General features: G+C 39.9%; 1 non-coding gene across 1 annotated transcript; it reads left to right on the forward strand.

The window, feature by feature from the left end:
* The first annotated feature begins 493 nt into the window (after nt 1-493).
* On the forward strand, nt 494-586 carry TRNAY-GUA. Its single transcript has 2 exons — nt 494-530; nt 551-586. It is a non-coding gene; the product is annotated as a tRNA-Tyr (tRNA).
* Nucleotides 587-7,203: the final 6,617 nt, after the last annotated feature.

Below are 7,203 nucleotides of genomic sequence, written 5' to 3' on the forward strand. Positions count from 1 at the left end.
GGTTGGAGGTAATTATGTCAATCAGACCACAAGTCTTTGATATTTATATCTCACATTTTAGATTACAAAGTCCGAGTAGAAAATCTAGGAGATTTCATACTAAATCCTCATCGCACTTTTATTTTGTCGTGATGATGTCACATTATTTATCCACCATTGAGCTTTTTTATTTTAAAAGTAAAATCTGATTTAAGAGGTGGTGGACAATACCATATTAATATAGTGTGATTCGAATGGAATGTGAACATATATAACATATAACATAACTCTTAGATTTTTTTTTTTTTTGCTTTAATTTTGTGGTAAATAGATTTTATTCATTTTAATATCTATTTAATTGATAAATAAATAAATTATTCATTTTATATAGTAATTGTAAAAAAAAAATAGATATTATTCATTTTCAAGTGAAATTGACAAATTCGTAGGATAATTCAATAAGGTAACATCTAAACTAAAAGAATAGAAACATAGGATGTAATATTTTCAGAACCCGACCTTAGCTCAGTTGGTAGAGCGGAGGACTGTAGTCGGTAAATTACCACAGCTAATCCTTAGGTCGCTGGTTCGAATCCGGCAGGTCGGACTTCTAAATTTTTCCATTATTTTTTAAATACGGGCATTTTAGCAATTATTTTAAATTCTCAGGGGATTTCTGAAGCACTTCTCAATTCCCAAATGATAAGCATAAAAGCGCCAAATAATAAAAGGTCGTATTGGATCTAGCTTCTAGTTTTCTTCTCTAGAAATTCCTTTTTTCTCTTTCTAGATTCTTATACTCTGTTTGATAACTGAGAAAGTGTAGGAAAATGGAAAAAGGAACCCTGAATCTTGGTGAATTTTCCCAGTTTATCTGTAAACTCCGGAACTTGAAAAACTCTCTACTTGGATGAGACCGTTACAAACGTTCCGCTGGGTTGAGTTGAACGTCACATTCTTTTGGAAAAACAGCGACATGAGGAAATATCAGATTCTGAATTCCGTTGCCTTACCCCGTTTTCCTAGAAACCAAACATAGGATAAGGACTTTATGTTTTTGGTTTTTTTTTGGATCAATTTACGTTTTTGTAGTGATTCTTATACATGGTCAGTTTGATACCAATAGGATTTATGGGTGTATGTGCAAGCCACAGATCTAAACGTGATCCATCATCGTATGTTAGAATATTATTAGCGACTCTTCTTACGGTTGCGGGATGTAAGGCCACTGTACAACCTTACATATAGAGTTAAGTGTGTATGCCAGTATGATAAGTCAAATAAGCCAAATTAAGTCATGCATATCATACTCATACCTATGAATGATCATGATTTTAAGTTCTTAGCATAAAATATTTTATGAAAAATCTTATGTTAAGTATGTTTACGTTATGATGGATTTATTACCGAGTCATTAACTCATTTTAGTTTGTTTTTATGTTTTTAAACTACCCCAGATCAGAATATTTATGAAGCTAGAGTTGCAGGATGAGACTTAGTCCAGAGAGGTGTGACAGTGGCTTGAATCATATGCAGAGATTTTAAGTTATGATATTTATGGCACGAGTTTTGAGAAATTTTAATAAATGCTTCCGCATACTCTTTCTTATGATCTCAGTATTGTAATAACAAATGATTTTATTTATAGAATTTTTGTACCTAAGCTCCATTCATAATAAAAGAAAATATTTTTAAGTCAAGGTTCAGTAGTAGCACTTCGATTTCTGTGATTTTATAAAAAAAAAATGACGTCTTTCTTAATTGTGGGGTGAAGGGTGTTACAGTAACCCAACCTCTACTAGGGGACACTGCCTCACTCTCATATGCAAGAGCGATGGCTGTTTCTCCAATTGAGGTCTTTATTGTAGTTCTGTAAACCCACAGCATCCTAGGAAGCTCTTCCACCCATTCTCTTTTTTTGATCGTGAGCTTTTTCATTAATATCTCTATCAAGGCTTTTGATAAGTGTTATTTTTATGTGATTTTTATCAAATTTTTATTTATGAACAGTGTCATTTTCCCTTCAATACTATTGGTTTTATTTTATTTCTTCATATTTTTATTTATTTTCTTGGATTTGAAGGAATGAGAAGATTTAGTGCAAAATGAGAGCATTTTGGTACAAAAGAAGAGAAGATCCAGACCGATAAGAGGCAGCAAGATTTGAAGAAAGCCGATGAGATTTGAGTGAGGAGCCTTGTCCCGTGGGTAGCAAAGAGATTTCTCTCGCCCAAAGGTGAGAAGACTTACCTCTCGATAGGCAATGAGACTCGCGACCAGAAGGCGCAACAAGAAAATGCAAGATGAGTCTTTCATCCCGGTCAGGAGTCTTTCTACTCGGTAGGTGAGAAGAGGGCCATGTGGTCTTTGTAACCTCCACGCCCGTTCATTTGTGACCTCCACGCCCGTTATATTCAGCGCACATGGCATCTACCCGATAGATGATTCCTCCTGACCAGGATCAATCTGTTGCTGACCACCAAATCTGAGTTCCAAAATCAATCTATTAGCGACCAAATCCTCCTGAATCCGCAATTCAAGTCGCATATCACTGAATCTTCCATTTTAGATAATCTCGTTATTTTTGGGATAATTTTCTTTTTTGATAACACCTATCTTTAGAAATTATTTTTCAGATTTTTAAGGTAGATTATAGCCGCAGTTATCTTGTTTCTAGATTTGAATTTCAATATCTATTTAATCTCGACTTGTGGGATGAATAGGGGTTCAAGTTCTAACTCAGAGTTGTGAGTTTTAAGTTTTAGAGAGTTTATGGTTAGAGTTCCAGTTTTTATTTTTGAAGTGTTCTTTGGAGAATGTGGAACTGGAAGGCAGAGGCAAGAGCCGAATGCTTCATCAACCGACTTCAACAAAGAACACTAGTTTTATTCTTTATTCTTTTTGATTTCATTATGAACTATTTCTATTTTCTAGAGCTTTGATGTAGCCTAGCACTGAACACACAATTTATATTCAGTTATTTTATTTTCAATATTTTCATGATTAAGTGTTTATTTCTTGTTCTTGATGCTTGCAATTTTCTAGCTAATTATTATTCGATTTATTAAATTACAATGAGACCGAGAGGTGATTTGTGATTAAAGTTATATGATTAAACATCATTAGTTGAGCGAAAGCAGAGATGCTTTACCGCGACTAGTATGATTTTCAAGAAAAATCTAAAAAATTTAACGAGTCTCCAATTAGTTAAATTCACATAGAGATATAGAGTTATTAGTTGAAGATATTTTTCGTATTGTTCGAGAGAAAATATTACATAGTTAAAAGATTTTTATCATTAACTTGGGATAATTGGGATTTTATAATAAGAAAGAATAAATTGTGTGAGATTTGCTAGGTGAAGTCAAACGTTCTAGATCTACTCTCATTATTTTTAAAATCTTAATTTTAATGTTCTTTTCTTCCGTTTAATTTTGATAATCCACTTTTCAAAATTCAGTTTTCCAAAGAGTAATTAATTTAGTCAATTTCAATACTCAATAGCATAATTATTCCTTGTGGGTTCGATAACTGTTTTCTTTAAAATACTTTACTACTTGTTACGATTCTGTGCACTTACAGATATATTTTTAAACGAACAACTTTCTTTGTGGCCTCAGCCTGTCCATTAGCTTGAGGGTGTCCTAGGGATGAGTACTTGACCTTAATCCTTAGCTCTGCGCACCACTCCCAATAGTGCTTCGAGTCAAACTATTGTCCGTTGTTTGAGATGATGCTTTGGGGAATCCCAAATCAGCAGATGAAATTTTTCCATAGAAATCTAGTGACGCCTCTTGCGGTGATGGTCGTTAAGGGCTCTGCGATGATTATGAACTTCACTCCTCCCCTCCCAGGCGAAGGGCCCTGCGAGGTCAATTCCCCACTAGGCGAACGACCATGGGGCGGTAATGGAGGGTAGCTCTTCTGTGGGACAATGTTAGAGCAAACACCTGGCACTTAACGTACTTTTTTAAAAACTCTTTGATGTCCTTGAGGGCATTAGGTCAGTAGTATCCTCCCTTATGACCTCTCTGGCTAAGGCCTTTCCTCCTCAGTGATTCCCGTACACTACATTGTGTATTTCTGCTAAGACATATTGGGCTTCCTGGGACGAGATGCATCTTAGTAGTGGGGCGGTAAAGCCCTACCTATAGAGTATACCATCCACCTTAGTAAACTGCACCACCCTCCTTTTGACTTTCCCTGCCACTTCTTTGTCGACTAGGAGTTCACCTGTATCCAAGTACTTCTCTATCTCCTTGGCCCAATCAGGCTCTCTAAGATCCACTCCATTAACTTCTCCACCAATTGATGGAACCTTAATCACTTTCTTCTCCACTTCCCATGGCAGGATAGACTCGTCCATTCTTGAGGCTGCCCTTGCCAGCATGTCTGCTATAGCAATGCTTTCTCTAGGTATTTGCATAATATCGAAGTATGAGAATCAGTTGCGACTCTCCCAAACTTGGTTCAAATACTTCAACTTTTCACCTATAGCAGCATATGCTCCCACTATTTGATTAACGACTACTTAGGAATCCGTCTTTATTTCAACCTCGGTAGCCCCTAATGCCCTCTCAACAGAAAGTCCTACTATTAGTGCCTCACATTCAACTTTGTTATTGGTCGTCTTGAATTGGAGTTTTGCCATGTAATGGTACTCTCGGCCTCCTTCGTCGATTATATGGACCCTTATTCCCCCTCTAGCACGACAAGAGGAGCCATCGACAAAGATTTACCACGATTTCCTAACGAGCGTGGTTGCCGCCTCCTACGGGCAACTACTGAGCTCGGCAATCAAATCTGCCAAGACTTGTCCTTTCATCGCACCTTTTCGTATATAGTCGATGTCCAACTCATTGAGCTCGATCAACCAATTGACCAGTCTACCTGAATTATCAGGCTTTTATACTATCCTCCTAAGGGGGTGCTTTATGAGTATTTAATGGGATCGGCCTGGAAGTAAGGTCGCAATCTTCTAGCGACTACCACTAAGGTGAATGTAGCATCGCCATTCATGGATATTGAGCCTCCGCGCCTTGTAGTGTGCACTGGTATAATATTCTGGTTTGGACGACTCCTTTCTCTTTGACCGGGGTCGTGGATACGGACTGGGGCGATACTGCTAAATACACATATAGGATATCTCTTGGCTCGGGCTGCTTTAACAATAGAGGGTTGGACAGAGCCCGCTTCAACTCTTGGAACGCGTGGCCACATTCCTCGTTCCATGGGTACACATTATGTAGGACCCTAAAGAAAGGAAGACATTTATCTATAGATCTAGACACAAATTTGTTTAGAGCTGCTACCCTTCCTGCCATTCGTTGAGTCTCGCTTATGTTCCGTGGCGGTTTCATGTTTATGATGGTGTATATCTTTTCAATGTTGGCTTCAATCCCTCTCTTTGGCACGATGAGACCTAAAAACTTTCCTGAGTCCACGCTGAATGCACATTTTGCCAGATTTAGATTCATTCAATACTAGTAGATTACTGCGAAAGATTCGCTTAGGTCTATTAGATGCTAGGCAGGCTCTTTGCTCTTCACTAGCAAGTCATCGATGTATACCTCCATGGTCCGCCCGATCTGCTTCTTGAATATTCAGTTTACCAATCTTTGATAGGTTGCCCCAACATTCTTTAAACCCAAAGGCATGTCTTGGTAGCAGTAAAGCCATCTATCTGTGATGAATCATGTCTTCTCTTCGTCTACTAGGTTGATGCGAATCTGGTTGTATGTGGTGTCCTGCCGTGGAGTCAACTATAAAATTGACCTGTGGTAGCGGGAAACTGTCTTTCGAGCAGGCTTTGTTCAAGTTTATAAAGTCCACACACATTCTCCATTTCTCATTCGCTTGCTTAACAAAGACGATGTTGGACAGTCATTTGGGGTAGTGGGCTTCTCGGATAAAGCCCGCAGCAAGGAGGCAGTCCATTTCTACAGCTATGGCCACGTACTTCTCCACGCCAAATGATCTCCTCTTCTATCAGACTTTCTTGCACGAAGGGTCAATGCACAATCTATGCTCGATGATCGCGTTGTCGATTCCAGGCATGTCTTTGTGACTCCATGCAAACACATCCTTGTGCTCTATTAGTAGTTGCTTCATAGCCTCTCGAATGTCTAGGGGGAGGCGTGTCCCCACCCCCGTTGTTGTGCCTAGCCACCCTGGGTATAACGTTACTAATTCCAATGGCTTGTTTACTTCTGCCTACTGTAAGTTTTGTTCATCCCACACCTCCACGCCCTGGTCAAGAAGAACTGGGGCAAGGCAGTTTATTCTAAGCCTGGTCCTCGGCGTGCGAACGTCAAATCCCCTTGACTTCAACTCCTGTACTTAGCATTCTTGGGCTAAGGCTTGTATGCCCCATACCTCCTCTACTCTTGCCTCTTTCGAAAACTTCATCTAAAGGCTATTTAGGGTTGGCCGCCCTAATATGGCGTTGTAAGATGATGGGGCCTTAACTATCAAGAAATCATTCATCATGGTGGTTGTGCATGCCCCTTTTCCTATCGTCAACTAGAATTCGCCTGGTGGTATAGTTGGCGACCAGGAGGGTAATGCATCGTCGTGCGAGTATAAGACTTCTTCCCCAAAGGAGATAGTTGTTGTGTGAGTGAGTCGTAGATGCTTGGGCGGCCTGTTTATCACATAGATTTCCTCATATCTCACCCTACATGTGTGTGCCCTTCTACTAGAGACAGAAGTGCCGACCCCGGCAACCCACTTGCTAGGGTACGAATCTCTCCTAGAGGCATGTCAGTATGACTGTTACTCCGGTGACGGAGGTTGCACCCATCTTCTCTTGCTGGTCGTCGCCTTTCCAAATTGTTGCTCTGCCAAGGATTGCATCCACTCAAGCTACCACTTCTGCTTTTCGCATTCTGCGACAATCTGCTCAAGTTCTCATGTGCCCGCCAACTCGGTGACCCTCCTTTTCCTTGTGGTGCAATCTTTTGTCTAGTGGGTGTCCGTCTGATACTTGCAAAAACGTTGTCTAGTCTTGGTCTGGGTTGGTTCCCTTTTCGAAGAACTCTGTTTCTCCTGTACTTTCAAGTTTTTATGAATGAGCCGGGAACCTTGGTTGCGTTGGGGGGGGGGGGGCTGGGTACCCTAGTCCTCCTATCTCCAACCCTATTCTTTCTGTCAGACTTCATCTCTCCTTTTCTTGGCTCAGTGAAGGCCTGTAGTGTGTCTTCAGCATTGAAGAAACCGTCAACT

The sequence above is a fragment of the Juglans microcarpa x Juglans regia genome, chromosome 1D, assembly GCF_004785595.1.
Source record: "Juglans microcarpa x Juglans regia isolate MS1-56 chromosome 1D, Jm3101_v1.0, whole genome shotgun sequence".
NCBI classification, from domain to species: Eukaryota; Viridiplantae; Streptophyta; class Magnoliopsida; order Fagales; family Juglandaceae; genus Juglans; species Juglans microcarpa x Juglans regia.